The 17,530-nt window shown below is 36.0% G+C and overlaps 2 protein-coding genes across 12 annotated transcripts in view; one reads left to right on the top strand and one right to left on the bottom strand.

Annotated features, from left to right (window-relative positions):
• The window catches only part of Nadsyn (NAD synthetase), a 1,223,365-nt gene that overhangs the window by 1,078,512 nt on the left and 127,323 nt on the right, over positions 1-17,530 (bottom strand). For 4 of the 8 annotated variants that reach the window (XM_067782501.1, XM_067782511.1, XM_067782498.1 and 1 more), the window contains exon 2: positions 13,280-13,363. The exons of 3 other annotated variants lie outside the window; for them this stretch is intronic. The gene's annotated coding sequence lies outside the window, so the exon portion shown is untranslated. Of the gene's footprint in view, positions 1-13,279; positions 13,367-17,530 lie in introns of those variants that run through there. One more of the 8 variants, XM_067782502.1, reaches the window with a different exon arrangement.
• The window catches only part of Nna1 (Nna1 carboxypeptidase), a 725,779-nt gene that overhangs the window by 627,130 nt on the left and 81,119 nt on the right, over positions 1-17,530 (top strand). The window lies entirely within an intron of this gene.

Here is a 17,530-nt window from a genome sequence, read left to right as displayed (position 1 = left end):
CGCAACTTTTAGGCTGTTATCTTTGTGACTACTTCCATTTCTACTTTCGACCATTGTTGTACATGTGACCGCCTCCTCCGCATCGTCTGCACACCGTTCTTGTGTCGATGTATTTTGGTGCCGCGTCGGACTTCTGGGATGGTTGTACCTCTGCCTGCCGTTCTCGCTCCTCCGCCTGAATGTATTGGTAACGTTCTTCTGGACGCCGTGGTCCAAATGGTCTTGCTGTTGGTCGCATCGGATTTATGTCAGGGGTGATATTTTCGTAATCTACTACTAAATTTTCCAATTCTTCCAGGCTGCTGATATCGCGTCTTTTAACATACAGCTGGATTTCTCTGCGGGAGTTTCTGTATATGCGGTTTAGCTTTTGGTCTTCGGTGTAGGCGGCATGTCGCATCAGTCCCTGTAGTGCTAGCACGTAATCCTTGAACTTCTCTACTGGTCTTTGCATGCGTGCTCGTATCTCGTCGTCCAACGGTTCGAAGTATCTGGAGCTGAGGAAAAATTTTAGGAAATCCTTCTTGAACGAGTCCCACTCTTTCCAGCTCCGGTTGTTACTTCGGTACCAAACCAACGCTTTGTCCTTGAGTAGCTCTGGCAATTCTCTTGGTATCGAGTTGACATTTATTTCGTATCCTTCTGCTAGTTCTTCAACGCGGTCGATGAACCCTAGAGGATCCTTGCCCCCGTCGTATTTTAAACCCCATTTTCTTACCCGGTCCATAGTTGTTGCGTATTGTCCTGGTTGTTGCATCGCATATAGTGGTGGTTGTGGGACCCCGAGTTGGTTGGATGCGCCGCTTATATTCTCGTCATCCGTTTTCGTAGCACTTGGAGATGTTGACCGACTACTTGCCTGTGGTATGTTTAGTGTAGACGTCGTCCGTGCGTGTTGTAGAGCTAGGCCTGTAAGCCACTCCTGCCATTTCTCGTTGTCTTTTCCCGCTTGTATAAACGCCGTCAGTCGCTTCCTTAGTTCGTCTACCATTCCTGTATCCTCCAGCCCGAACTCCGAGTTGCAACTTACCAGCTCCTCTCGGGTGAAGTAATATACCCATGATATCTTTACCATTTTCTTGTTTATGTGTCTTCCTTGTTGTTTCTGGGGTTAGCCTTCTCAAGGTTAAATTTATTTCACAAATTTACAATTTCTTCAAATTTTTCATGTTTTCAAAATTCTAAATTAAAAATTCATCAATTTATTTTACAAATTCACATATTTTCAAGCTTCCATTCTTCAAATTTGCAATTCATTTCATAAACCTTCTATTTAAAATTTCAAATTTTGGATTTTCCATTTTTCAGATTTTTATTTACTTCAGGTAAAAGAAGAAAACATTTTTTTATATATACGCCCATTTTCCAACATAATATTAATTTTCACCATATAAGATTGTTCAACTTAATAAGCACTTTGTAAGGTGCAAATTTTGGATTTTTGTTATATGCGGTGGTTTCGTTAAAAACCGATTAAGATTTTTTTTTTGATATATGCGGTGGTTCCGTTAAAAACCAATTAAGATTTTTTTTTTATATATACGGTGGTTCCGTTAAATACCAATTAACATTTTTTTTTTTGATACATGCGGTGGTTCCGTGAAAAACCAACTAAGATTTTTTTGATATAAGCGGTGGTTCCGTGAAAACCCAATTGAGATTTTTTTGAATAAAGCGGTGCGTCCGTGATTACCACATTTTTGAGATTTTTACTAATTCATACCTATATACTTTTGAGCCATTTTAAATTCAATTACTTTTTACAGATTTTGCATTCAAGTATACTGCACTTTCAATTAAGTTTTCCAATAAATTGTTAAATGTTTCTTTAACGACTATTCACTTGTAAATCAGTTCCATTTTATAAAAATTTTTTTTCTCTTTTTCCTCAACTCTTCAGCTTCAAATATAAATTCAGACATGCAAACATGAGCTTCATTAATTTCATAGTTTGAACTGAATTATTTTTGCTATTCTGATAATTACATATGTACCTTAGAAGTGGTAATCAAGTGCAAAAAACTTCCGACTCAGAATCCGATTCCGATAATTCAGCCTCAAGCTACGAAAGTTTAACTTCATCTTCGACCGAAGAAGTCACAAACCAGGAAAATAGATTATCTTTGTCCACAGATTTTCCAGGCTTCGAAGATTGTTCCAGTAAAAATTTAACTTCTAATTTAGCTTCAAATCTTAGCGATTCAAATAGTGCAAAATTAACTTCAACTTCTTCTACTTTAAAATCAGATCTTAACGACTCAAATAGCACAACCTTAGTTACCCCTTCTTCTAAAGTAAACCCAGATCTTAACGATCCAATTAGTACAAACGTTGCCTCACCTTCCTCTAACTCAGCTTCAGATCTTAACGATCAAAGCATGGCAGCACTTGAGGAAAAGAAAGTTTTCATTAACACATGTGCTAATTCTATTAGAGAAAACTACAGCGGTGATCCTCTAGCACTTGAGACTTTTATAGACAAAATTGAATTGCTTGAAGAATTCGCTACTGAAAATTTAACTAATACTTTTATAGCATTCTTAAAATCAAAACTAGAGGGTAAAGCCTGTGAAGCAATACCGAGGCAAATAACTTCAGTTAATGAAATCAAAGTAGCTCTACGTAGTAGGATCAAACCAGATAACTCGAAAGTTGTAGCAGGGAAAATTGCAGCGTTGCACGTTAATAATAATAATTATACAGATTTTGCCTCTCTTATTATTGAAGGGATCACTCAAGCGAAAGCTCATGAAATGGCAGTCGAACAAACTGTTAACGTTTGTCGTTTAAACGCAAAATCCAATTTAGTCAAAACCATTTTAGCCTCAACGGCATTTACTGATCCGAAAGACGTAGTAGCGAAATTAATTGTAGAACAAAATAACGAAGTAACAGAGCGTCAGCTTTTAGCTTTTCGATCGCGTGGCAACAATACATTCAGAAATTCACGTGGTAGTTACCGTGGCTTTTACCCAAATCGCAGCTATACTGGTTATAGAAACAATAGTTCATTCTCATACAACAGCAACCGTAACGGTGACAATAGTCAGCGATATCGATATGATAACAGAAATAGATACCAAAATAATAAAAATAGTAATACGCCTTCAAATACAAATTCTAATTCAAACAATAGTAACAATAGAGGTAACAATTCTAGATCTTCAAGCGGTAGAGGTAGAAACGCAAACGTTCGCGCTTTAATATTGCGCAGTAATATTTCCTTAAATACAAACGACATTATCAACATTACCGGTGTTACTTCCAATTCAGTTTCCACTTTAGGAAAAATTACCGCCTTTTAAATTTTTCAAACTTTTCTATTAATCATACTTTACATGTAGTAAATGAAGACTTTAATATTCCATCCGATGGCATACTGGGTAAAGATTTCCTGAAAATTAACAAATGCATAATTAATTGTGAAAGAAATAGTATTTCCTTCTGGGTAGGTAATGAAAAATTCGCGATACCAATCCTGCACGGAACAGAAAGCGACAGTTGTATCATTCCTCCCAGATGCTAAATCTTCAGACTTTTTGATTTAGGAGATTCACCCGAGCCACTTTTCGTGGACTCGCAGGAAATTGAAAAATGTGTTTTCACAGCTAGGTGCATTGTTAATTCCAGTAACCCAATAATTAAAGTCACCACTGATGATGTAAAGCATGTGAAAAGAAAAAGTATTCGGACAGAAAAACTTTCAAATTATAATGTTTATACAATTAACAAGACAGAAACAGAAGACAAACGTACGAAAAAACTTATTTCAATTTTAAAAAATCAAATACCTCAACATGCTCATGGTAAATTAATTGACCTTTGCATAGATTATGCCGACATTTTCGTTCTTGACACGGACAAAATGACTTCAAACAACTTCTACGAGCAAAAATTAAGATTGACAGACAACGAGCCGGTATATGTTAAAAATTATCGATTGTCATACTCTCAACGCGAAGAAATAAATCGCCCAATTAGACAACGATTTGATCGAACCCAGTTATTCCAATTACAATAGTCCTTTGATTGTAGTCCCAAAGAAGGATACTAATGGTCAAAAAGCGTATCGTATGTGTGTAGATTTTCGCGCAGTAACCAAAAAACTCATTGCTGATAAATTTCCACTAGCTAGAGTTGACGATATTTTAGATAATCTGGGTACAGCAAAATATTTTTCCACATTAGACCTTTTTTATAGATTTCATCAAATCCCCTTGCATCCTGACTCAGGTGACATTACGTTTTTCAGCACTGACCGAGATGCATTTAGATGGAAAGTGCTTCCATTCGGTTTAAATATAGCATCTAATTCATTCTCACGAATGATGACAATAGCTTTTTCGGGTATACCACCCAATGTCGCATTTCTGTACGTCGACGATATTATCATCGGTTGTAGTGAAGCACACCACATTAAAAATCTTTCAAAAGTTTTCAATACTTGTAGGCCTTTCAATCTCAAGCTTAACCCAAATAAATGCAACTTTTTACGACCAGAAGTTACATTTTTTGGTCACAAATTTTCAGCCAAAGGTTTGTTGCCCGACGACTACAAAATAAACGCACTTAAAAAGTATACAAAACCGACTGACAAAGACGCGGTATGACGATTCGTCGCGTTTGCAAACTATTACAGACGGTTTGTACCTAATTTTGCGTCTCTGGCAGAGCCTCTAAATCGATTAAACAGGAAAAGAGTTGAATTTGTATGGGATGTTGAGTGCGAAAGAGGATTTTTATCTTTGAAAGCAGCGTTACTTTCACCAAAATTACTTCAATATCCAGATTTTACTAAACAATTCATTATTACCGTTGATGCTTCCACAACTGGATGTGGCGCTATTTTAAGTCAAGAACAGCAAGGTAGTGATTTACCAATTTGCTTCGCTTCTAAAGCATTTAATAAAGCAGAGCAGAAAAAACCAATTATAGAATTGGAACTCTTAGCTATTTACTTCGCAATAAAGCAATTTCGACCATATGTTTATGGCACAAATTTCATCGTAAAGTCAGATCATAGACCTCTAGTATGCCTTTTCAATATGAAAGACCCCTCTTCAAAACTTTCGAGAATTAGGCTAGAATTAGCAGAATACACCTTTAATATAGTTTACATAAAGGGTAAATCAAACGTTGGCGCTGATGCACTGTCGCGTATTACAATGGATGAGATTAAAGAAGCTAACAAACAAATTTTAGCAGCACAGACAAGGGCAATGACAAAACAGGCAAACGACAAAAATTTACATAGGAAAACAGACAAAAACGACGAAAAACAACTTACTTTACATGTCTACGACAAATTTACATTTAATTTTTCAAAAAAGATTCCACGAATAAGATCTGAAATTACTTACGATAAAAATAATAAAACAACAAATTTAAGAATTTTAAACATAAAAAACTCGATTTGATTAGTTTTGAGCTTGTTACCGAAATAATTACCATAAAAAAATTACTTTCGAGGCTTGAATCAGAAGCCGGCAAACGCAAAACTAAGCAGATTGAAGGGCCTAAAAACGATATTTTGTTCGAACATTATACTATTACAAATTTCAAAGATATTGGAAATAAGATTTTAAAATCATTAGAAATTAGACTAACAGATCCGGTGGAGACAGTAACAGATGAAGATGCAAAATTAAAGCTAATGAAAATTTACCATAACGATCCCATTTCTGGTGGACATTGCGGAATGAAAAGATTGTACGCAAAACTACGAACAAAATTTTATTGGAAAGATATGACTCGTGGTATATCGAAATATATCAAAAATTGTAAAGATTATCTTTTAAACAAGGTTAAACCTAAAACAAAAGAAAAACTTGTTTTAACACCAACTCCTTGTAAACCATTCGATATACTAGTAATTGATACAATAGGACCCCTACCTGAGTCCAAATGTAGTAACAAGTTCGCACTTACCATGATTTGCGACATGACTAAATACCTGGTAACAGTCGCTGTGCCAGACAAAGCAACAAAAACTATTGCTTCAGCAATTTTTGATGGATTATTTTGACATACGGCACAATGAATGCCATAAAATCAGATTTAGGTACAGAATTTAAAAACGAATTATTCGAAGAATTAACAAAACTTTTAAAAATGAAACATAACTTTTAAACTGCATACCATCACGAAACTGTTGGTACAATTGAACGTAATCATAGTTTTTAATGAATACTTACGTGCATATTTGATAGATACTTTTTCTGATTGGGATGTTTATTTAAAATACTTTACTTTCCTACACAATACTATGAGTAGCACAGTTTTCGAAAATCAATTTTCGCCTTTCGAGTTAGTTTTTGGGAAAAAGGCAACTTTGCCTAATGAATTGACAAAAGAAAAAATTGACCCAATTTATAATGTCGAAAACTATGCCAAAGAAGTTAAGTATAGAATGCAGAAACCACACAAAATGGCACAAAACCTAATTAATAAAAATAAGTTACAAAGTAAAAATCTGTACGATAAAACGGCACGACCGTTAGTTGTCAAAATCGGAGATAAGGTACTTTTACAGAAAGAACCACATCATAAACACGAAAATATTTATCAAGGTCCGTTTATTATAACTAAAATTAACGAACCTAATGTAACCATTTTCGATGAAGTTAAAAGCAAAGAAAAAGTGGTACATAAAAACCGCGTTAGTAAAGTAAATTAACATTACTTTAGTACTTTGATTAAACTTTAAATTTGATTGAAAAATAAATCCAAAATTTTTTTGACTAACATTTAAGCAGCCACGAAGGCTCAAAAACTGTTAAAACAAAAATATATAAAAAAAAATAACACACAATTTTGTACACCCACATGAAAAAATGTAAATCATCAAAATTATTCATACATGTGTAAGCTATCATAAGTATAGGACAAGCTGTAAAACAAAAAAAATTCAAGTTAACTACATATATAACATGTAAATATATTGACATTAAAATGTAAATATTGTACAAAGAAAAATTCAAAAAAAAAAAAACATAAACAACAAACAGAATATTTTAAACAAAAATGTAACTAAAATTCAAGTATTTTAGTTCTAAGTTCTTTTTTTCAATTAATAATAAAAATGGTTCCGAACCAACGAATTCAAAAGGGGAGGAACACCCTAATGTAAATATATTCATTTGTTCGCAACAATTTTTATAAGTTTATGGATAAAAAGAATATGACAAAACTGATCACTTTGTCAATTATTCTTTTCCCAAAAAAGGGTGATGTAGTGATAAAATTCCCCATTTTAATACATAGCGACACATCTGGCAACGCCATTGCTGACAATGCTGTGAATGGTGCACTCTGTAAGAAAGAGTAAGAAACATGTTCAATCATATTCTAATAAGTAGTCAGCTATTGTAATACAATGTGTAAGACAGTATGCAAAGTATGTTGTGTAAAATGAAATATAAAAACAAGTAAGGACGGGACTGTCTTCGGCTATGCCGAAGACTTCATACCTTTAATGAATGGGGTTGAACAATAATCTTATCCCGTTCGTAATCTCCGAATAATCGGATGTATAAGATAAGAAATATCTAGTGAATAGATCTACATACCTAAACGATTTTTATGATAAATAAAAAATAAAAAATAGGTAGGTACTTTGTGTGAGGATGCAAAGCTTCACGTTTTTTGTGGTCTGCATGTAAAAACTACGACTACGAATCACGTATTTCAAAAATATATGAAGTAAACGTAACTATTTTATGAAACTTGATGAATTTTGAAGCTTCTATCCATAAAAAAGGGGCAAAAATTACAGTTTGTGTGAAGTATATAATATATATACCATCGATCTCTATGATTTTTTCAGACAACAATATATGCTATATACGTAAGCATTTTGTGAAATTTGAAGCTTCTAGCTGTTAGAACGGGGCAGAAATTGCGCAAAGTTTCTTATCTGAACAATCGGTTGTATGAGATATGTACTATGTATACCACCGATCTCAATGATTTTTTCAGACATCAATATATGCTATACACGTAAGCATTTGGTGAAATTTGAAGCTTCTAGCTGTTAAAATGGGGCCGAAATCGCAAAAAAAAAATATATATATACTATATATACCATCATATGTATATTATATATATCACCGATCTCTATGATTTTTTGACACAACAATATATACTATATACGTAGGCAATCGGTGAAATTTGAAGCTTATAGCTGTTAAAATGGGGTAGAAATTGCGAAAAGTTTCTTATCTGAACAATCGGTTGTATGAGATATATACTATATATACAACCGATCTCTATGATTTTTTCAGACAACAATATATGCCGTATACGTAAGCGTTCGGTGAAATTTGAAGCTTCTAGCTGTTAAAATGGGCTAAAATTGCGAAAATATATATATATATATACTATATATATATACTATATATACCACCATATATATACTATATATACCACCGATCTGTATGATTTTTTCAGACAACAATATATGCTATATACGTAAGCATTCGTTGAAATTTGAAGCCTTTAGCTCTTAAAATAGGGCAGTAATTACGAAAAGTTTCTTATCTGATCAATCGGTTGTGGGGGATATATACTATATATACGACCGATCTCATCAATTTTTTCAGGCAACAATATGTGCAATATACGAAAGTATATGGCGAAGTTTGAAGCTTAAATCTGTTAAATTGAGTAAGATATTACAAAAATCCTCTTTTTTCTGAAAAATCGGTTGTATGGAGGATATATGATATAGTGGTCCGATCCGGCGGTTCCGACAAATGTCTAATCGGACACCCAAATACACCTGCTCACCAAATTTTATCAAGATATCTCAAAAATTGAGGGCCTAGTTTGCATACAAACAGACAGACGGACAGACGGACAGACAGACAGACGGACATGGCTAAATCAACTCAGCTCTTCATTCTGATTATTTCGGTATACTTAATGGTGGGTCTATCTATTTTCCTTTAAGGACTTACAATTTTGGGTTTCGTGACGAAATTAATATACCATTTAATTTTCATGAAAGGTATAAAAATAGGTAGGTTCTTTGTGTGAGGATGCAAAGCTTCACGTTTTTTGTGGTCTGCATGTAAAAACTATGACTACGAATCACGTATTTCAAAAATATATGACGTAAACGTAACTATTTGATGAATTTTGAAGCTTCGAGCCGTAAAAAAGGGGCAAAAATGACAGTTTATATGAAGTATATAATATATATACCACCGATCTCTATGATTTTTTCAGACAACAATATATGCTATATACGTAAGCAATCGGTGAAATTTGAAGCTTATAGCTGTTAAAATGGGGTAGAAATTGCGAAAAGTTTCTTATCTGAACAATCGGTTGTATGAGATATATACTATGTATACCACCGATCTCAATGATTTTTTCAGACATCAATATATGCTATACACGTAAGCATTTGGTGAAATTTGAAGATTCTAGCTGTTAAAATGGGGCCGAAATCGCAAAAAAAAATATATATATACTATATATATATACTATATATACCATAATATATATATTATATATATCACCGATCTCTATGATTTTTTGACACAACAATACATACTATATACGTAAGCAATCGGTGAAATTTGAAGCTTATAGCTGTTAAAATGGGGTAGAAATTGCGAAAAGTTTCTTATCTGAACAATCGGTTGTATGAGATATATACTATATATACAACCTATCTCTATGATTTTTTCAGACAACAATATATGCTATATACGTAAGCAATCGGTGAAATTTGAAGCTTATAGCTGTTAAAATGGGGTAGAAATTCCGAAAAGTTTCTTATCTGAACAATCGGTTGTATGAGATATATAATATATATACAACCGATCTCTATGATTTTTCAGACAACAATATATGCTATATACGTAAGCAATCGGTGAAATTTGAAGCTTATAGCTGTTAAAATGGGGTAGAAATTGCGAAAAGTTTCTTATCTGAACAATCGGTTGTATGAGATATATACTATATATACAACCGATCTCTATGATTTTTTCAGACAACAATATATGCTATATACATAAGCAATCGGTGAAATTTGAAGCTTAAAGCTGTTAAAGTGGGGTAGAAATTGCGAAAAGTTTCTCATCTGAACAATCGGTTGTATGAGATATATAGTATATATACAACCGATCACTATGATTTTTTCAGACAACAATATATGCTATATACGTAAGTATTCGGTGAAATTTGAAGCTTGTAGCTGTTAAAATGGGGCTAAAATTTGCGAAAATATATATATATATATACTATATATATATACTATATATACCACCATATATATACTATATATACCACCGATCTTTATGATTTTTTCAGACAACAATATATGCTATATACGTAAGCATTCGTTGAAATTTGAAGCCTCTAGCTCTTAAAATTGCGAAAAGTTCCTTATCTGAACAATCGGTTGTGGGGGATATATACTATATATGCGACCGATCTCATCAATTTTTTCAGGCAACAATATGTGCAATATACGAAAGTATATGGTGAAGTTTGAAGCTTCAATCTGTTAAATTGGGTAAGATATTACAAAAATCTTCTTTTTCTGAAAAATCGGTTGTATGGAGGATATATGCTATAGTGGTCCGATCCGGTCGGTTCCGACAAATGTTTAATCGGACACCCAAATACACCCGCTCACCAAATTTTATCAAGATATCTCAAAAATTGAGGGACTAGTTTGCATACAAACAGACAGACGGACAGACGAACATGGCTAAATCAACTCAGCTCTTCAACCTGATTATTTCGGTATACTTAATGGTGGGTCTATCTATTTTCCTTTAAGGACTTACAATTTTCGGTTTCGTGACGAAATTAATATACCATTTCATTATCATGAAAGGTATAATGACGAATGGCAATAGTGCCATCGGCATTTTTATATTGCACCGCCATTAATATATTTTCGGCAACTTTAAGAGACAGACGTTTTTCCAAGTTCGTGTGTGCATTTTAATAAGTTAATTTGAAGTTAAATAATAAAAATATAATTCGTTATGTAGTCTGTAAGAAACATTGTATTTAAAAGATTACTATATTAAATAAATAATAATAATAATAATAAAAGGGAAGTTGTTTCTTTTAATGTTTTACCAAATCTGGCGGAGAAGGTCGCCACATTAACCTATTAAAAAATTTTCTGTTAAAAATGGCCACGATCTGGAGGCGGCGCCCTCCACGGTGCCAGAGACGGCGAAGGATAAAGTACTTTTACAGAAACATGAAAATACATGAAAATATATATATAGGTCCATTTACTATAACTAAAATTAACGAACCTAATGTAACTACTTTCGATGAAATCAAAAATAAAAAACACGTTGTACATAAAAATCGCACAAGTAAAGTAATTTAACATTACTTCCCAAAGCCGCCGGTTCTATATACCGGAGCGACTCGGAATTTTTCCCGACCAAGGACTGCCATTTCAGTGTAACCCCATTTAATTTGTTGCGTTCCTCCCACAAATTGTCATCCTCCCAGCAGCTCCTTGCAGCGGGACTCGCTCCATATTCTTTTTCTCCGGGAAGGTATCGAACCCAATCCGTGTCCGTCTCCTGACCCCGGTCCTGAGAAATGGTTTTGCTGCATCTGCCGAAAAAGAATCTTTTTAGGACGGTCATACTCTTGTCAGTGTGTCTCGTGTAAGGGATGGCTGCATCGGACAGGTTGTTCTGGGCTAGACCCCAAAACCAGACGTCCACGTAACTTCTATAAATCTTTTGTGGCTCCTTGCTGTTCACGTCCTAGGACGTCCCGTAGTCTGCGCTTTGCGCCGCCCCTCCCCACATTTATGGTGAACCCCCAGGGGGATGGGACATCAGAATTCGTTTAGAGGTATGGTTCCTTCGGCAAAGTTTCTTATTTTGATCCCTAGAATACGATTTTCACAGAACAATGAGCGATTTTTAAATTGACCCGCCCTAGTATGTATATATTAGAAAATAATAATACTTTGAGGTTTGTAGGGATATTTTTTGAAAAGTTCCTATAGGGACGAAAATATCTCAAACTTAGTTTTGTACGCCAAGATAAGTACAAATATACGTGCGCAATATACAAACGTATGTATGTATATATGTTTGTTTGTGCGAACGTATGCACGTGAATCAGATGAGCTTCTCTGTTCATGTTTACAAACAGAAGAGTTTGTTTTGATTCGCTTCTTCGTCGCTTTAATGTCGCGTTTCTTTTGTGAAGCTGAGTGCGCTTGATTGCACTGTTGGGAGAGTGCAGCAAAGAAAGATGAAAAAATTGCAAATATGAGAGGTTGAGAAATTTGATCAGCAGTACACAACTCTCGTTGCTAATGTAGCTATATGTGCTGGGAGAATGTCGCTGGAAGAGCGACTTGGACGTGTGAGTAAACACGTATGATGTTCTCTGAGTGGAGAAGTATGAATGCTGGAAAAACAACTTGAAATTATTTGTACATGTATGTAAATATGTACATACGTATGAACATTATACGTTTCTATATGCTGCGAAGCAGAAAAAATGATTTGGAAATTGAACTGTATAGCCAAGTTCAACGCTCTGTGCGAACAACGGGGTAAACTCAGCTGTAGAAGAACTTTTTGCTGATGTTGTTCTTGCACAGTGGGTTTTAGTAGGCAAGTAAACTGCAATTTTTTGTTGGTTAAATACCACTAGAAATATGTATACATATGGCGGCCACCGTGGTGTGATGGTAGCGTGCTCCGCCTACCACACCGTATGTCCTGGGTTCACACCCCGGGCAAAGCAACATAAAAATTTTAGAAATAAGGTTTTTCAATTGGAAGAAAAATTTTCTAAGCGGGGTCGCCCCTCGGCAGTGTTTGGCAAGCGCTCCGGGTGTCTTTCTGCCATGAAAAGCTCTCAGTGAAAACTCATCTGCCTTGCAGATGCCGTTCGGTCCCGTCCGGCAAATTTGTAGGGAAAAATCAAGAGGAGCACGACGCAAATTGGAAGAGAAGCTCGGCCTTAGATCTCTTCGGAGGTTATCGCGCCTTACATTTATTTTATATATATACATATATATACATATATATAATTGGCGGATTTTGCCTATTGGTATAGCGGAATATTTTCTACCAATTTTTGGCTGCAAAACGTTTGCAGTAAAACCAACGGTAAGAAAATTTCCGCAATATTCATATATGTATATGTGTATGTGGATATATATATATATATGTTTTGCAGTTTACAAAAAATAATATAACTTTTGTGGAAAAAAGTTTTATTATTTTCTATATTTTTTATGAAAAATAAAAAACTGCCTACTCACCAATTCCTGTATGTTTTGTTGCTCCTTATTGTATCGCCTGGTCTGCTTGTTGATGATTAGCTGGCTGTTGTTGCTGCTGCTTGGCTGCTGGGTAAAGATGATTTCTATAGTTTTTGATTGCTTTCAAAAATTTCCTCTTTTTAAAACCCGTGTTAACCAAAAATTTATTTTCGCAAATTTTTGTGAATATACATATTGTAACGAATTCCCTGCAATCCTCTTATTTGCAACCCTCTGCTAAGTTCGAATCACTAAACTCTTGAATAAATAACTCCAATATGTAATAATGCAAAATGGCCTTTATTAAAGTACTTCACAATAACACTCAAACTGTGCAACGAATAGCTTGCTTAATAACCAAACTGATTGATAGCTCAAATGAAACTGAATTTCAAAATAATACTGCTCTTGCGTCTTAATCGAAACTGCTTGATAACTCAAATCAAACTGAATTCCAGCGCCTCTACACTTGTTGCCTTTTATACTCTTTGATTTCAACGTTCGCATCTTCTAGGCGCTTCCAGAATCTACTAGTCCATCAGCTCTCAAACTTCTCAGCTGTAACTACAATTGCACGATTTTAGCTTCTCTCATTGCATACTTTCAGGAGTATCTCAGATGTATGAATGTGTTTGTGCATTGATTCTCCGCTGCTCGTATACGTACATTGTACATATGTGTAGACGCAATTATTGTTTCGTTTATGTAGATACATAATGATTGATCTATGGATGTGCATGATATCACTGTTTAGCATCGTCTTAGAGATAGCAGCACCCCTTAGTTTTGCTAATATTCGTAACACTGCCCTCCACCTAAGCCTGATCGTCCCGATTAGACAAATCTGCCGATCTAAACGTTGCCAGCCTTTCCAAATGGACCACTTTCATTTTGGTTCGTGGTTTACAGATGGTTTGTATGCGGTACACTACATCGTTGATCCGTTTTACAACTTTGTATGGGCCTTCCCAATTACACTTCAGTTTCGGGGACAAACCTTTTTTACGTTGTGGGTTGTATAACAGCACCAAATCTCCTTCCTGAAAACCTTCCGAATTAATTGCTTATCGTATCTGGCTTTCATCTTGTCACTCATAATCTTTGTTCGTTGCCTTATCAGATCATGTATTTCTCTTAGCTCTTCTTTCAAATCACTAGTGGATTTCTTGACATTTCTCTCCGCATTGGCATCTATCCCAAACTTCAAATCAGCTGGCAGTCTAAGGTCATTGCCAAAAATTACTTTTGCAGGGGTTTGGCCCGTTGTCTCATGCACTGCTGATCGGTAAGCCATCAAGAATAATGGTATGCGGGTATCCCACTCGTTATGGTACTTGTCTACTACTTTCCTTAAGTGCTCCTCCAATGTTCTATTGAATCGTTTTACCATACCATCGGATTGAGGATGCAATGCAGTTGTCCGTGTTTTTCGAATGCCCAATGATTTACACATATCCTGGAACACAGCTGATTCGAAATTCCTGCCTTGGTCAGAATGTAACTCCATTGGTACACCATACCTTGCAACCCAATTGTTTATAAACACTTCTGCTACCGTTTCCGCTTCTTGATTTGGGATTGAGTATACCTCTGGCCATTTGCTGAAATAATCTATAACTACCAGTACATATTTGTTTCCGCCGTTGCTAGTAGGAAATGGACCGGCGACATCCATAGCGATCCTCTCAAATGGCGCACCTGAGTTATATTGCTTCATCTGGCCATGACTTCGGGTTCTGGGCCCTTTCGCTCTGCTGCAAACCTCGCAGTTCGCAATCCACTCTGTGACCGACTGACGGCAACCAACCCAATAGAATCTCTGTTTAATCTTCTCGAGCGTCTTCGTGATTCTAAGATGACCTCCGCTTGGACCATTATGCAGCTCACTGAGCACGTCAGGAATCCTCTTTCTGGGAACAACTATCAGTTTCTTCTTGCATTTACCATCCTCTCTCCCATACTCGATGAAGGCAACCGGATGTCAATTCTAAACTGTTCCACTGTGCCCAATATGACTTCGCAATGGGACTCTGCTGACATCTCTTCTCTGTTTGGTCTTTCGTTTCGTTCGAGCCCTTGCATAACACGTGACAGATCTGTATCTTCTAGCTGACACTCTCTTAGCTGTTCCTTGTCCCATTCATCTGTACACGTTATAGTCATTAGCCGGACATCTATAATGTCTTCTTTAGCCTCGGCCTTTGAACAGTGCTTGCATTTCCATGGGTACTACCTTTTCGATGCTCAATGGAAAAGTCATAGCTTTTTAGTCGCTCGATCCACCGTGCCAATTGTCCTTCCGGATTACGGAACTGCAGTAGCCATTTTAAAGCTGCGTGATCTGTCTTGACACGAATCGCTGGCCGTAGAGGTATTTGTGAAAATGTTTAACGCACTCTACCAATGCCAACAGATCTCTCCGCGTAACACAGTAGTTCCTCTCTGGTCTCCCAATCGAACGGCTGTAATATGCAACTACCTTCTCCTGTCCATCGACCAGTTGGGATAAAACGTCTGCTATAGCATATCCACTCGCATCTGTATCTAGAATAAATGTTGCTCCTGGAATCGGATATGCTAACATTGGGGCAGTGCACAAACGCTCCTTCAATGTTTGGAAAGCCACTTCCTGTCCTTCTTCCATTCAAAAGCTTTATTTTTTCTTTTTTTTTTTTAATAATGCTGTTGTCTCATCCTCATCAGGATAAAAGACATACTCGTCCACATCAATTCCTTCTGCTTCCATTGCCTCTCGTAGCCGTGCCTGAAGTTTGAGTTTAACGCCGCTTGTATTCAATCCACGGCTCTCTAACTCCTTCTTCAGTTGCTGGATCTTCAATTCACTGAACTTTGCCATGTCCTTGTTATCCTCTGGAATTTATTCAACAATCCCACTTCTGACACCAATTGTAACGAATTTCCTGCAATCCTCTTATTTGCAACCCTCTGCTAAGTTCGAATCACTAAAGTGTTGAATAAATAACTCCAATATGTAATAATGGAAAATGGCCTTTATTAAAGTACTTCACAATAACACTCAAACTGTGCAACGAATAGCTTGCTTAATAATCAAACTGATTGATAGCTCAAATGAAACTGAATTTCAAAATAATACTGCTCTTGCTCGCTAGATAGCGTCTTAATCGAAACTGCTTGACAGCTCAAATCAAACTGAATTCCAGCGGCTCTACACTTGTTGCCTTTTATACTCTTTGATTTCAACGTTCGCATCTTCTAGGCGCTTCCACAATCTACTAGTCCATCAGCTCTCAAACTTCTCAGCTGTAACTACAATTGCACGATTTTGGCTTCTCTCATTGCATACTTTCAGGAGTATCTCAGATGTATGCATGTGTTTGTGCATTGATTCTCCGCTGCTCGTATACGTACATGGTACATATGTGTAGACGCAATTATTGTTTCGTTTATGTAGATACATAATGATTGATCTATGGATGTGCATGATATCACTGTTTAGCATCGTCTTAGAGATAGCAGCACCCCTTAGTTTTACTAATATTCGTAACAATATGTAAGTGTTTGTGCGCCCATAATTTTGAAAAATATTTTTTGTTTTTAAATTTTTAATGTTTTCGCAATTTTTTGTTTTTGAATACGAGTGTATGTGTAAAGATATATTTTGTGTTTTATTTGCTTTTTAACCAAGGCACTTGAACATTTTTTTGTTGCAATTTTTTGCACTCAATTTATATTCTTATATTTTTTTTTGTATATAGGGTATTCCATCCCATTTCGACCAATTTTGAACACGACCCCTTTAGAATTGGCTGAAAGTTGTTCTTCTTTTTCTAGCTTACGAAAGACGTTTTTCAGAATTTTTTCAAATTTTATGAATTTTTAAAAAAAACACCGTTTTTGTTTTCAAAATGCTATAACTTTTTCAAAAATTGACCGTTTGGGATCTTTTTTTTTTAAATTTGTGTACTTTTGGAGGGTGGGGCCGTGTGTAGAAGTCCACGAAAGTGGGGAAAGCTTCTGACCGCCATTCACCTGGGAATGGCCAGAGCGATTCTTTTGCATGCGGTTCAAGCAGCTCACTACTGCCGGTCGCTTGCGGCCAAGTATCCTCTGGGTAGCCGCTAAACACCCGTTTAGCGGTGAGCTAATGTGAGAAGGCGACAACCTGGCTAGGCCACTCTGACATAATCGGTTTAAGGGCTAGCCGGGGGAGATTTCATCGGCAGCGTCTGTACACCTCTAGGTGCGGCTGCAAGCGGGCGTCTGTCTTGG

Source organism: Eurosta solidaginis, chromosome 4 (assembly GCF_040869045.1).
Source record: "Eurosta solidaginis isolate ZX-2024a chromosome 4, ASM4086904v1, whole genome shotgun sequence".
NCBI lineage: Eukaryota > Metazoa > Arthropoda > Insecta > Diptera > Tephritidae > Eurosta > Eurosta solidaginis.
The sequence above is the reverse complement of the archived record's forward strand: the minus strand, read 5'-3'. Positions and strand labels throughout refer to the sequence as shown.